Source organism: Geotrypetes seraphini, chromosome 5, assembly GCF_902459505.1.
Source record: "Geotrypetes seraphini chromosome 5, aGeoSer1.1, whole genome shotgun sequence".
Lineage (NCBI taxonomy): Eukaryota > Metazoa > Chordata > Amphibia > Gymnophiona > Dermophiidae > Geotrypetes > Geotrypetes seraphini.
In genome coordinates, this window is record NC_047088.1 from 272051385 (window position 1) to 272065066 (window position 13682).

Genomic DNA, 13682 nt, shown 5'->3' on the forward strand with positions numbered 1-13682 from the left:
AGGCTTCGGCTTCAGGAAACCCGAATGGCCCTTGGGAAGTTGGAAGATGAGGTGATTAAGTTTAATCTTGAGAAGTTGCAGCTTAAATATTTTGAATCGGGAAATCGGGCTAGTAAGCTTTTGGCTCATAGGGTCAAATTGCAGCAGTCTAGGAGTAATATTTTGGCTATTAAGGAGCGAGATGGCACGGTACTTACGGACGAGGTAGGAATACAAAGGCGGTTTCGGGAATTTTACCAGGAGCTTTATACACCAGAGCTTAAGGGCTCGGAGGTGGAGAGCCAAGCCTATTTGAGGGATTTAGGGTTGCCTTCCCTATCTAGCTCGGATGCACTGGGGCTGGAGGGGGATATTACGGTGGAGGAGGTGTTGCATGTTATTAGACATTTGAAGCCGGGTAAGTCACCCGGACTCGACGGGTTTACTGGGCTGTTTTATAAGAAGCTTTCACCCTTGGTTGCACCTTTATTGACTAGACTATTTAATTCCCTGAAAGAGGGAGAGCGCTTGCCATTCTATATGCGCTTGGCAGGGATTACGATACTCCCTAAGCCAGGGAAAGATCTGTCTGTGTGTGGTAGCTATCGACCTATCTCTCTCTTGGGAATTGATACCAAAATCCTGGCCCGTATTCTGGCCGATAGGATGGCGACCCATATGCCGGACCTGATCCACCCGGATCAGGTGGGGTTCATTGGGGGGCAGCAGGCGGCGGATGGTATTAGGCGGGTGTTGAACTTGGTGTGGGAGGCCCGTAGATCAGGGTCCCCTTGGGTGGCGGTTGCGGTGGATGCCGAAAAGGCGTTCGACCGGGTGGATTGGACGTTTATGGAGGCGGTGCTACACCAGATGGGATTTGGGTCGCGATTCATTTCTTGGATCCTTACGCTGTACCATAACCCGATGGCTTGTGTCAAAGTTAATGGGGTCTATTCCAAGCCTTTTGAACTACATCGAGGGACGAGACAGGGGTGCCCGCTCTCTCCCCTGCTGTTTGCTTTGGTGATTGAGCCTTTGGCTCAAAGCATCCGTCTGTCTCGGCTTGTGAAGGGGGTGCAGGTGCAGGGGGGTGAACATAAACTGTCCCTTTTTGCGGATGATATCTTGGCCATTGTGGAGGGGTCGGAGAGGTCGCTGTTGGCTTTGCGGGATTTGATGCGGGATTATGGGCGGATTTCGGGCTTTAAAGCTAATTTGTCTAAGACGGAGATCTTGAATATTTCGGTACCAGCGGCGGAGGCCCTGGAACTGCAAAAGGGGGTACCATTCCGTTGGGTGACGGGCCCTATTAAATACCTGGGGATATGGCTTGGGGTGGAGTGGGATACCCTGTTCCGCCTTAATTATCTCCCTTTGGGAGAGACAATGCGAAGGGATCTTGATAGATGGGATCCTCTGTACCTTTCCTGGATGGGCAGAATGGAGGTGGTACGTATGATGGTCCTGCCCAGATTTCTTTATCTCTTTCAAGTGCTTCCGGTTGAGGTCCCTAAAGCTTGCTTTACGCGTTGGCATAGGTCCCTTCTGCAATTTATATGGAAGGGTAGGCGTCCTCGGGTGGCGAGATATGCCATGTTCAAATTTAAGGAGGAGGGAGGACTGGGGTTACCCAATCTGGAACTATACTACAGGGCGGCGCAGCTTAGGGCGGTTGTGGATTGGCATGCGGATCCAGCTAAAATGTGGGTTCGGGTGGAACAGGGTCTCTTGGGAGATCCTAGGGGCATACCGGCTCTGTCTTATCTACCGTGGGTGGGCTTGAGGGAGACGGATATTGCTTCTATTGCTAATCCTTTTATAAGATGGACGCTACGGGTCTGGAAGGGGGCGGGTAGAAAACTGGTGGGTAGGATGCAGGGTCTACATTTTTTGCCTATTAGGTATGCAGAGGATTTTGTTCCGGGTAGGGAGGGTGGAGTTTTTTGTAGATGGGAACGAGGTGGGCTGAGATGGTTTGGCCAACTGTTAGAGGGGGAGCGAATTCGTGGATTTCCTGAAGTCCAAGCCTCTTTCCATTTGGAGCAGCGTGATGTATTCCCCTATCTACAGGTGAAGGATTATATTATGCGCATTAAAGCGGGGGACCCTACAGCATATAAGTGCTCGAGGTTTGAGTTAATGTTGGGGGACCCAGTGCGGCGGGGCTGCATCTCACAATTATATCGCTTACTGCTTGCCGACCCGGATCGGAAGACCACATATATGAGGGCGTGGGAGGTAGACTTAGGGCACACCTATACGATTGAGGAATGGGAACAAATAGCATTAAGAATACACCATGTGGCGGTGGCTCCACAATTGGTAGAAAACGCTCTTAAACTCCTTGTGAGATGGTATGTTACTCCTGTGGTGCTTGCAAAGATGGGTACCTCATGTGCAGGGGAGTGCTGGAGAGGGTGTGGCCTGAGGGGTACATTCTTTCATATGTGGTGGGAGTGTCCTCGTCTTGTGGACTATTGGACTCAGGTGTTCCGCTATGTGGGGGGCCTCTTGCAATGTCAATTACCATTTGGAGCGGAGACGGCCTTGCTGGGGGTACTCCCCGGGACAGTGGAGGCTACGCAGGACAAGCTGGCTAGACTGGCTTTTACAGCTGCTAGACTTGTGCTGGCATCTCTTTGGAAGAGCCCCACGATACCTACAGTAGCGATGATGCGAGTGAAATTAGGATGGGTTTGTGAGAAATTTAGGCTTTCGGCTCTACTTACCCGCCAAAGGCGACAGTTTGAGGACCTATGGGGAAGGTTCCTAGAGATGGAGGGAAACTCTGAGTAATTTGTATTACATGCTTAGCTGGTGCATCCCTGAAGGGGGACCACCATTGCATCTCTTGCATATTAGGATTATGTTATGTTACTTCTTCCTTTTGGATGTTACATGTGGGGGGGGGGGAACTAGATGATATTGGGAGATGGGTAATTGAGAGGGTCAGGGGGGGGTTGGGGGGGGAAGGGGAGGGGTGGGTTGGGAATGGGACATGGGGAATCTAATGTATACACTGTATTCATGAATGTATGGTTTTGATGTACAGGTGTACCTGTAGTGTTTGTAACGCAGTGGTTAAATAAAGAGTTACAAAAAAAAAAAAAAAAACCGCAGAAAAATGCTAAAAACGGCGATTTTAGGATTTTACAGGTGGGGGGACCAGGGCATGCAGGGAAACCTCACGATAGAATCACCTCATTTATAGGGTTAAATCACAAATTATATATGTAGAATTCTTTAATATGATTGAAGATTCATAGAAGCAGTCAACAACTGGAAAATCATTGTTCACTTATCCTTTATTGTTGTATACTTTTGTATGCCCGACGGGACCCGTTTCGCCTAAACAGGCTATCTCAAGGATTCCAACAGGGAGCACTACAGCATAAACACAAAAAATACTTTAATTCAATAAATATTATATATTACTACCCTAAAACGCGTAATAACTTATAGAAATAATCTAATCATCATATTTCATATACAAACAATCCTATATCCTATTGCCTCTAAATACATAGACATAAAACTAAAAAGTTTTTCAAAATTAGGAACTAATACATATAAAAAAATCAAAATGTCCTATAGACAGACAGTCCTGGAGAGTCAATATCAAGCTGTACAATACAGCACTAAAAAAAGCAAGAAAGAACTTCTATGGTGACAAAATCTCCAGGTCCAACAATCAAAGCAGTACTCTATTCAACATCTGGCGCTCCCTAACCTCAAAAAGAGACCCCATCTTGCTCCCCTCCTCTCCCTCAGCCGATGTTCTAGCAAAATTCTTCAACGATAAGGTTTCTTCCTTGAGATGCTCTTTCCCTCCTTCAGTCTCTTACAACTCCCTAGTGCCCACAGATTCCACTCCCACCCTAATGGTCTCCAACCCTATCCCAGCTGACAGATCCTGGACCACCTTTGAGTGCATATCTGAATCCCTGGTCCTCAATCTGAAATCCTGTAATTGCTCCTTGGACCCATTCCCCTCCTACCTATACGAGAACATTCCCGCTCAGGCTATTTCTTCTATCACCATTCTCATAAACTCCGTCCTTCAGTCGGGCCATTTCTCCCCAGAAATGGGTCATATCGCCTTGACCCCACTACTGAAAAAATCTGACCTTGACCCTTCCATACCATCCAGCTATCGCCCAATTGCAAATATCCCTCTCCTAACCAAGATGCTAGAGACCATCATTTCTTCCCAACTCTCATCATACTTAGAGAGATTCTCTATTCTTTTACCCTATCAATATGGCTTTCGTCCTAACTTCAGCACCGAATCCCTACTGTCTTCCCTGATTTCAAGGGTTCAACAACTTCACTCTCGAAACAAGTTCGCCGTCCTCCTACAATTTGATCTTTCCGCTGCTTTCGACATTGTTCACCATGATATTCTTGTTTACCAACTCTCTGAGATAGGTATCAACTCCACAGTCCTAGGTTGGTTCTCTAAATTCCTCCGCTCTTGTTCTTACATTGTTAACATGAATGGCACCTCATCCTCCCCCTGGAAAACGAATTGTGCAAGACTCTCCACTATCCTTTTCAACATCTATATGTCCTCCCTAAAACTCCTCCACCTATCCCCCTTTGAAACAATTTACACTTATGCAGACGACATCCTCGTCCTCCTCGAGACCGATTCGAACCTCACCGACCTGTCTAATAACATATCCTCTTGTATAATGAACCTACAATCCTGGGCTCACACTGTGCAAATGAAATTGATAGGGTCCAAAACAAGACTTCTTTGGTTCGGTCCAAAACTAGATCATCTACCCACCTCCATAACACTACCCTCTAGCTCCTCTCTGCAGCTTAAGTTCTCGAGCAAGGTCTTGGGCATCATCATTGATTCCACATTGTCCTTCAATGACCACCTCCAATCCTTGGTAAAAAAAATGCTTTTTCAGCCTTCACATGCTGAGGAAAGTTAGATCCTGCTTCCATCAGAAACATTTTACCCTCCTTGTCCAATCCATCATCCTCCCCAGATTGGACTATTGCAACTCTATCTACTTAATACTAACTAAGAAAAACCTCCACAGACTCCAACGGATTCAGAATGCCGCGGCCAAGCTTATCTTCGCTAAAAGTAAATTTGACCATGTCTCCCCGCTCCTGGCCAAGCTCCACTGGCTTCCGATAATCGCCAGGGTCCACTATAAATGCACCTGTTTAACTTTCAAAATCCTATATGGTATCCTCCCTCCCTTTATCCCTCTTTCTTGGAATTCCTCAAACCCTAATACCACCAGATCCTCCCACAAATTAAAACTATCCTTCCCCTCGCTAAAAGGCATTTCCCACACAGGAAAGCTAGGGACCTCCCTCCACTTCAAAATCACTGAGCTCTGGAACAACCTTACCTCCCCTCTTCGGAACTTAAGCTCTCTCCAAGTTTTCCGCAAACATCTGAAAACCTGGCTTTTCTCAAAAAATGTAAGTCTCCCTCCAACTTAGGAATCAAGGAAACTCTTATATCTTGGCATCCCAAGTCCTCTAAATTTTCTTCACACTTCTACCTCTAACCCTCTGTTGTAGTTCCTACCTATTTCTCCTACTGTAAACTGCATCGAGCTCTACGAACGTGGAGATGATGCGGTATACAAACCTAAGGATTAGATTAGATTAGATAAGAGAGCAAGAGGATCAAAAGGAGCCAGAGGAGCAAGGGGGGGGGAGGGAATGCAAGAGGAGTTTTTTATAGTTTGGAATCATTCTAAATATAGAAACTATTGTATTTCCAAGTATTTTTCTGTTTAGAATTTGTAAACTGTTTGAAACAATAGTTAGTTTCACTGACCACCTGGATCCACTGTATATTTTCAGCTGTCCATCCTAAGCATCAGACATTAACACATCTTCTTAACACCTTTATACACTTTTTTACTGCCAGGTCCTCTAAGCACTGATTGAATTAGGGTTATTTGAAACAGTCTGCCTGGATGCTTACTGTATGTGATCTATCTGCATCAACATCCCAGAGTCAGATTGATATAATTTACCATAGGCCTTTGCTGACATTAGTTATGCCAAGTGAAAATGCTGATTGTTAGGCTGACACTTATGACCTGGATTGACCATGTGGAAACAGGATGTTGGGCTAGATGGGCCATTGGTCTGACCCAATATGTTTATTCTTATGTTCTTATAAATCCTGAAAATGCAACTGGGTGAGAGCTAAGGTTGGTCGCAACTGGGCTAAAGCCAGGATCTCAACAATGTCCATTCTTTTCTGGTTTCAAAATTATACATTGTTTTGGTGGGAAAGCTATCTGCAGAAAAGAAGTGCCACTGTCTGAACATAAGAACATAAGAATTGCCGCTGCTAGGTCAGATCATTAATCCATCGTGCCAAGCAGTCCACTCCTGCGGTGGCCCTTAGGTCAAAGACCAGTGCCCTGAGTCTAGCCTCACCTGCGTACGTTCTGGTTTAGCAGGAACTTGTCTCAACTTTGTCTTGAATCCCTGGAGGGTGTTTTCCTCTATAACAGCCTCTAGAAGAGCGTTCCAGTTTTCCACCACTCTCTGGATGAAGAAGAACTTCCTTACGTTTGTATGGAATCTATCCTCTTTTAACTTTAGAGTGTGTCCTCTCGTTCTCCCTACCTTGGAGAGGGTGAACAACCAGTCTTTATCAACTAAGTCCTATTCCCTTCATTATCTTGAATGTTTCAATCATGTTCCCTCTCAGTCTCCTCTTTTCAAGGGAGAAGAGGCCCAGTTTCTCTAATCTCTCATTGTACGACAACTCCTCCAGCCCCTAAACCATTTTGGTCGCTCTTCTCTGGAACCTTTCAAGTAGTACTGTGTCCTTCTTCAAATATGGCAATCACTGTTGGATGCAGTATTCCAGGTAGGGGCGTACCATGGCCCGGTACAGCGGCATGATAACCTTCTCCAATCTGTTTGTGATCCCCTTCTTAATCATTCCTAGCATTCTGTTTTCCTTTTTCGCCGCCGCTGCACATTGTGCGGACGGCTTCATCAACTTGTCGACCAGCAGAGGCAGAGCGGATGTGGGAGCATGCTCCAACCCTCCCCCTCGACTTTGCACCGTCGGGTTTCGCTTAATCTGTTAAATTCTACTCTCCACCTCCCGACTTGGACCGGGAACAGCAGCAGAGGCAGAGCGGGAGCAGTGCAGAAGTCACTCAGGGTGTGGGAGCGTGTTCCACCCCTCCCCCTCATCCAAACCACCTCAATCAGACATAGAAAAACACACACCCATTCACACACTCCTCGATCAAAGATGTAAAACTCAAGCAGCTAAACTAGATAACCAAATCTCCAATCTACTAATAACGACACGAGACTACAAGACGTTCAGAAAAGAAATAAAAACTACATTCTTCAAGAAATTCCTGAAACAGCCCTAACTTCAAACTTATCGTCCTTCCCCCCTCCCTTTTCCCGCTACACAGAAACTACATAACCTACTCTTTACCTCTCCAGAAAGGACAAATGTTCTTCCATTGTAACCCTCCGTTTTTTATTTCTTTTGTAATCCGCCTTGAACCGCAAGGTAATGGGGGAATAGAAATCTCTAATGTAATGTACTCCCAAGTTTCTTTCCTGGAGGGGGTCTCTTAGAGCAGTGTTCTTCAACCTTTTTACACCCGTGGACCGGCAAAAATAAAAGAATTATTTTGTGGACCGGCAAACTACTAAGACCGAAATAAAAAAACATATTTCCGCCCCGTCTCCGCAAGCTCGGTCCCCACAAACCATCTGATCCCATCTGCACAAGCCTCAGTTATGATTTTATATTGAACGTATTTTATTAAAGTATAAAAAGAAACAATATTCTGTACAATTGTCATTTTATAAATATAAATTTTCAGAGCAAGGACCAACAAAACCCCTGTCTCCCCTCCCCTTCACATATATCCCCTCTACTATCAAGAAAACTGAACAAGCCAAATTACAGAATGCTACACAGAAATATCATGCTAACAGAATACTGCAGTCACACATGTTAGGAATAGTGTTAGGCTTTGCAGTCCCCAGTTATGTCTCTAGCAGGATATATATTTCAAATCTGATATATTGTAATGACAAAATAGAAATGAAATGATTTTTTTCTACATTTTATGGTCTCTGCTTTCATCTTCTTTCCACTCTTTTCCTTCCAGCGTCTGCCCGTTCCATCCACTGTCTGGCCTCTTTCCCTTCCATATGTATCTGACTTCTTTCTATGCCCCTCTCCCCTTTCCATCCAGCCTGTGCCTCCTCTCTCCTTTTTACATCATTCATTCCAGCTTCACTGCTTTCTTCATTTTTCTCTCTTCTACACTAGATCTAGCATCTTTATCCCTCTCTCATTTCTCTGCTGACCCCCTTTCCAGCATCAATTTCTCTACTTTCTCATTCCTGTCTCTCCCCTTTCCCTCTTCTAATCTTCCTGCCAGCTGTTTCCTTCCTTTTTTTCTTCTCCCTTCCCTCCTCCCCCCTATCCAACAGTAGCTCTCTTCCCATCCCTTTCCCTCTTCCCCTCTCAGCAGCATCTCTCCTTCTACCTCTCTCCAGGTGCAGTAGCAGCTCTTCCTTTATCCAGCAGCTTCCCAGCCTCCAACAGCAGCTCTCAGTACTTGCCTGCAGCAGTGATTTCCTTAGGCAGCCTTGGGTCCGTTGCCGCCTCTGAGGAAAGGGGAAGTTGCCGAAGTGAATCACTGCCCTGGTAAGTACAGAGCTGCTAGGAGAGGAGACAGCCACTGTTGAAGGCTCCCCATGATCTTACTCCTGCTGTGCCTGCACATTTGCGACCCCCCCTAGCCGGCAAAAACAGCTTTGCACCGCAGGCCCTGCCGCCTAAGATGAGCCGGAGGCCCCTACCCGCCGCATCCTGCACGTGGGCAGACTCAGCACAGACTCTGCTGATGGCCCCAATCCACACGCTGACACCCCCCCCCCCAGTGCACGCTGACCATCTCCCTTCTACCTGCACCTTCCCCGAGGCCCTCTTCGGTGACTCGGCAGGGGCAGCGATCAAGACAGGCTGCCGACGTCGGGCATTCCCTCTCTGAGTCCCGCCTATTTTGTTTCAACTTCCTGTTTCCGCATAGGTGAGACACACAGGGAATGCCCAACGTCGGCAGCCTGTCCTGTTCGCCCGAGGCTGGGAGGAACAGAAGATTTCCGGGGCAGGAAATTTAATAGCGTCCATTTCGCCGGCCCTGCGCAGACCGGCAGGAATTTTCTGCGGACCGCCATCGGTCCGCAGACCGGCGGTTGAAGAACTGTCTTTTAGAGTACTGCACCGTACTTGTGTATAAGATTCTGTACTTGTGTATAAGATTTTTATTACCAACATGCATCACCTTACACTTATCCATGTTAAACCTCATTTGCCATGTTGCGGCCCATTTCTTGAGTGTGTTTATGTCACATTGCAGGTCTTTGCAATCCTTCTGTGTCTTCACTACTCTGAATAACTTTGTATCGTCTGCATATTTAATCATCTCGCTCGTCGTACCAATTTCCAGGTCGTTTATAAATATGTTGAAGAGCACGGGTCCAAGCACCGAACCCTGCAGCACTCCACTCGTGATGCTTTTCCAGCTCGAGTATTGTCCATTTACCCCCACTCTCTGTTTCCTATCTGCCAACCAATTTATAATCCATGTGAGTATTTCACCCTCAATTCCATGGCTTGCAATTTTTCAAAGTAGTCGTTCATGCGGAACCTTGTCGAACACCTTCTGAAAATCCAGATATACAATGTCAACCGGGTCACCCTTGTCTATCTGTCTGTTAAATCCCTTGAAGAAGTGCAAGTTCGTCAAGCAAGATCTTCCTTTTCTGAAGCTGTGCTGGCTGGTCCTCATCTGATTGTGTCCATCAAGGTGATCAATGATGCGGTTCTTTATCAGCGCCTCTACCATCTTTCCCAGTACCGAGGTCAGACTCACCAGTCTGCAGTTTCCCAGATCTCCCCTCGAACCTTTCTTGACAATCGGCGTAATATTCACCACTTTCCAGTCTTAAGTCTTTTTCAAGTGAAAATATTCATAGATTCACTTTGAAAATTGGCGCAGAGTCCATAGATGTTGCAGTTACAAATGTGGGTGTTATGAAAATTTACCTGAGGGGAGATATGATTGAAGTCTACAAAATCCTGAGTGGAGTAGAACGGGTTCAAGTGGATCGATTTTTCACTCCGTCACAAATTACAAAGACTAGGGGACACTCTATGAAGTTACAGGGAAATACTTTTTAAACCAATAGGAGGAAATTTTTTTCACTCAGAGAATAGTTAAGCTCTGGAACACGTTGCCAGAGGATGTGGTAAGAGCGGATAGCGTAGATGGTTTTAAGAAAGGTTTGGACAAGTTCCTGGAGGAAAAGTCCATATGTTATTGAGAAAGACATGGAGGAAGCTACTGCTTGCCCTGTATTGGTATCAATCTATAGTATCATGTCAAGAGAAAATTCCAGTTTAATAATGATACTAAACTAAACTAAACCTTGGGTTTATATACCGCACCATCTCCACGAATGCGGAGCTCGGCACGGTTTACAGGAAGAAGGATGAGAGAGGAACTACAGTGGAGAGATTAAAGAGTTAGGTGTAAAGGGGGAAGGTGAGAGGCCTAAGAGGGGGGAAGTGTTACAGTTTTGAGAATAGCCAGGTTTTTAGGTGTTTGCGGAAGAGTTGGAGGGAGCTTGAGGTTCGGAGTGGGGAGGTGAGGTTATTCCAGATCTCAGTGATTCTAAAGGGGAGGGATGACCCAAGTTTGCCTGCATGGGAAATAGCTTTTATGGAAGGGAAGGATAGTTTAAAAATTTGGGAGGATCTGGAGGAAGTAGGGGTTGGGGAGTTCCAGGATAGAGGGATAACGGCAGGAAGGATGCCATGTAGGATCTTGTAGGCCAGACATGCACATTTGAAGTGGATCCTGGGGATTACTGGGAGCCAATGGAGCTTAGACAGGAGTGGTGAGACGTGATCAAATTTGCTTTTCGCGAAAACAAGCTTAGCTGCGGCGTTCTGAATCCGCTGAAGTCTGTGGAGGCTTTTCTTGGTTAGGCTGAGGTAGATAGAATTGCAATAATCCAATCTAGAGAGGATGATGGATTGTACTAGGACTGCGAAGTGTTTTTGGTGAAAATAGGGTCTGACTTTACTTAGCATGTGAAGGCTGAAGAAGCATTTCTTCACCAGGGATTGGAGATGTTCGTTGAAGGATAGAGAAGAGTCTAAGGTGACACCCAGAACTTTGCTTGAAAACTCGAGCTGTAATGGGGGGCCGGAGGACAATGGGATGGAGGAAGGTAGATGGTCTAATTTTGGGCCGAGCCAAAGGAGTTTTGTTTTGGACTCGTTTAGTTTCATATGCATTGTGAATGCCCAGGATTGGAGGTTCTTTATGCATGAGGATATGTTCGTGGAGAGGTTAGTGAGGTTCGAGTCGGTCTCAAGGAGGACGAGGATGTCATCAGCGTAAGTGTAAAGAGTTTAAAGGGGGGATAGTTGGAGTAGTTTCAGGGAGGACATGTAAATGTTAAAGAGGATTGGGGAGAGGGGTGAGCCTTGTGGGACACCACAAGTCGGGGTCCAAATTCATAAGGAGAAGTTTAGATACCCGATCCTCAGAGGGTCAAATTACCCATTAGTTCAAAGAGCAGAGCTCACTGAACCCGATCTTCACAGGATCCAAATGTATCTTTTTATCTTTTATATATATATACTTTTTTTTATCACTTTTATCTTATATATATATACTAGTTGTTTAGCCCGTTACATTAACGGGTGCTAGCAGCCCTTCTCCCTTATTTTTACCTCCTCCCTGTCCAGCAACACCTCTCCCCCTTTCCCTGCTCCCCCCATATAGCAGTAGCCCTTCTCCTTTTATCTCCCCCTGTCCAGCAGCACCCCTCCCATTCCCTCCTCCCCCTGTCCAGCAGTAGCCCTTCTCCTTTATGTCCTGCTCCCCCTCTGTCCAGCAGTAGCCCCAGGAAAAGAGTGAGGATCACAGGACCAAAGCTTTTACTGACATCCAAGTAGGGGAAATCCACTCTCCCCACCTCCTTGCTCCTGCTGCACTTCCTCCTTGGCTATACACACGCGCGCGCACACACTTACATACAGCTCTCCGGCTCCTCCTCCACATTCCACTTCTTCGGCGGGGGCCAACGTTTTCTTTATTTTGTTTTCTTTTCACGTGTTCCTCCTTCATGGAAAAACAGCACTACCGGCCAACTTAGTCCCTTGCCGCCCCCTTCCCGCGCCGCACAACCACCTTTCCTTCCCTCCCTCCATCAGGTGCAGTGAATCCACCAATGTTAAAAGGAGCCACATCGAAATCGGAGGCCTGCCACTGCCGTAGCACTTTCCCCTCTGCCTTGGCAGAGAGGAACGTGTTACGGTGGCGGCAGGGCTCCAATTTCAAAGCAGCTCCTTTTAACATAGGCGGAGTTGAACTGACCTGATGGAGGAAGGGAAGGAACGGTGGGGCAAATTTCGGCAACAGCAGGAATTGTTTGGCGGGCCAAGCACCGTGAAACTTTGTTTCTTTAGGCAGCCCCGGGGGGGGGGGGGGAGGGGGTTGAATCGTCGATGTGCAGGCCGCTGAGACGGGAGTGAGCAGTTCGGCTTCCCCTATCTGGGGAAACCGGGGAAATCGCCGTGCCGAACTCAGCTGCGCGTCGGGAGTGAGTTTTTCGACTTCCCCTATCTGGGGAAACCGCCGTGCCGAACTGAGCTGCGCGTGGGGCCGTAGTAAGCGCGGGGCATGCTGCAGTCTTGGCGGCCACGGACATACGGATCATGGAAGCACGCTGATAAGACTGCGCATGCGCCGCCTACGGTTTTATTATATAGATATATATATATAAAATCGGAGGTATGTATGTGTGTGTGTATGTATGTATGTATGTGCCGCGATCACGCAAAAACGGCTTGACCGATTTGAACGAAACTTGGTATGCAGATCCCTCACTACCTGGGGTGATATGTTCTGGGGGTCTCGCGGCCCACCTGCACACGTGGGCGGAGCTACAAACAGAACATCAGATTTCACCCATTCATGTCAATGGAAAAAATGTAAAAAGCTGCCATTCTCACAGTAATTCAAAAACGGCTTGACCGATTAGAACGAAACTTGGTATGCTGATCCCTCACTACCTGGGGTGATATGTTCTGGGGGTCTCGCGGCCCACCTGCACACGTGGGCGGAGCTACTAACAGAACATCAGATTTCACCCATTCATGTCAATGGTAAAATTGTAAAAAGCTGCCATTCTCACAGTAATTCCAACTACCTAGGGTGATATGTTCTGGGGGTCTCGTGGCCCACCTGCACACGTGGGCGGAGCTACAAACAGAAACTGAGATTTCACCCATTCATGTCAATGGAAAGGATGTAAAAAGCTGCAATTCTCACAGTAATTCCAACTATAAAACACTTTCTATGATACTATAACCACTAGGGACATCGTTTCTATTCTACCACGGACACCATACATATAGAGTTTGTATGTTCTAACTGTGTTTGTAACTGTTTCCTTCATGCACCCCAGTTCATAATGTTATTACATTACATGAGTACTCGCATATGCTGAACTAGGAACACAGGTTCCATTCTGAACCGGGAAAAAACTGCATGGAGTTTCTTTTCAACCTGAGTTTCCACATATTGAGTTGTTTAAATCAATACTGAAACTTTTGGATGCCACTTATTCCAACAGAT

General features: G+C 46.6%; 1 protein-coding gene across 1 annotated transcript in view; it reads left to right on the top strand.

Annotated features, from left to right (window-relative positions):
• LOC117360428 (unconventional myosin-X-like) overlaps positions 1 to 13682 on the top strand; it is a 483786-nt gene that overhangs the window by 455175 nt on the left and 14929 nt on the right. The gene's annotated exons all lie outside the window — the stretch shown is intronic.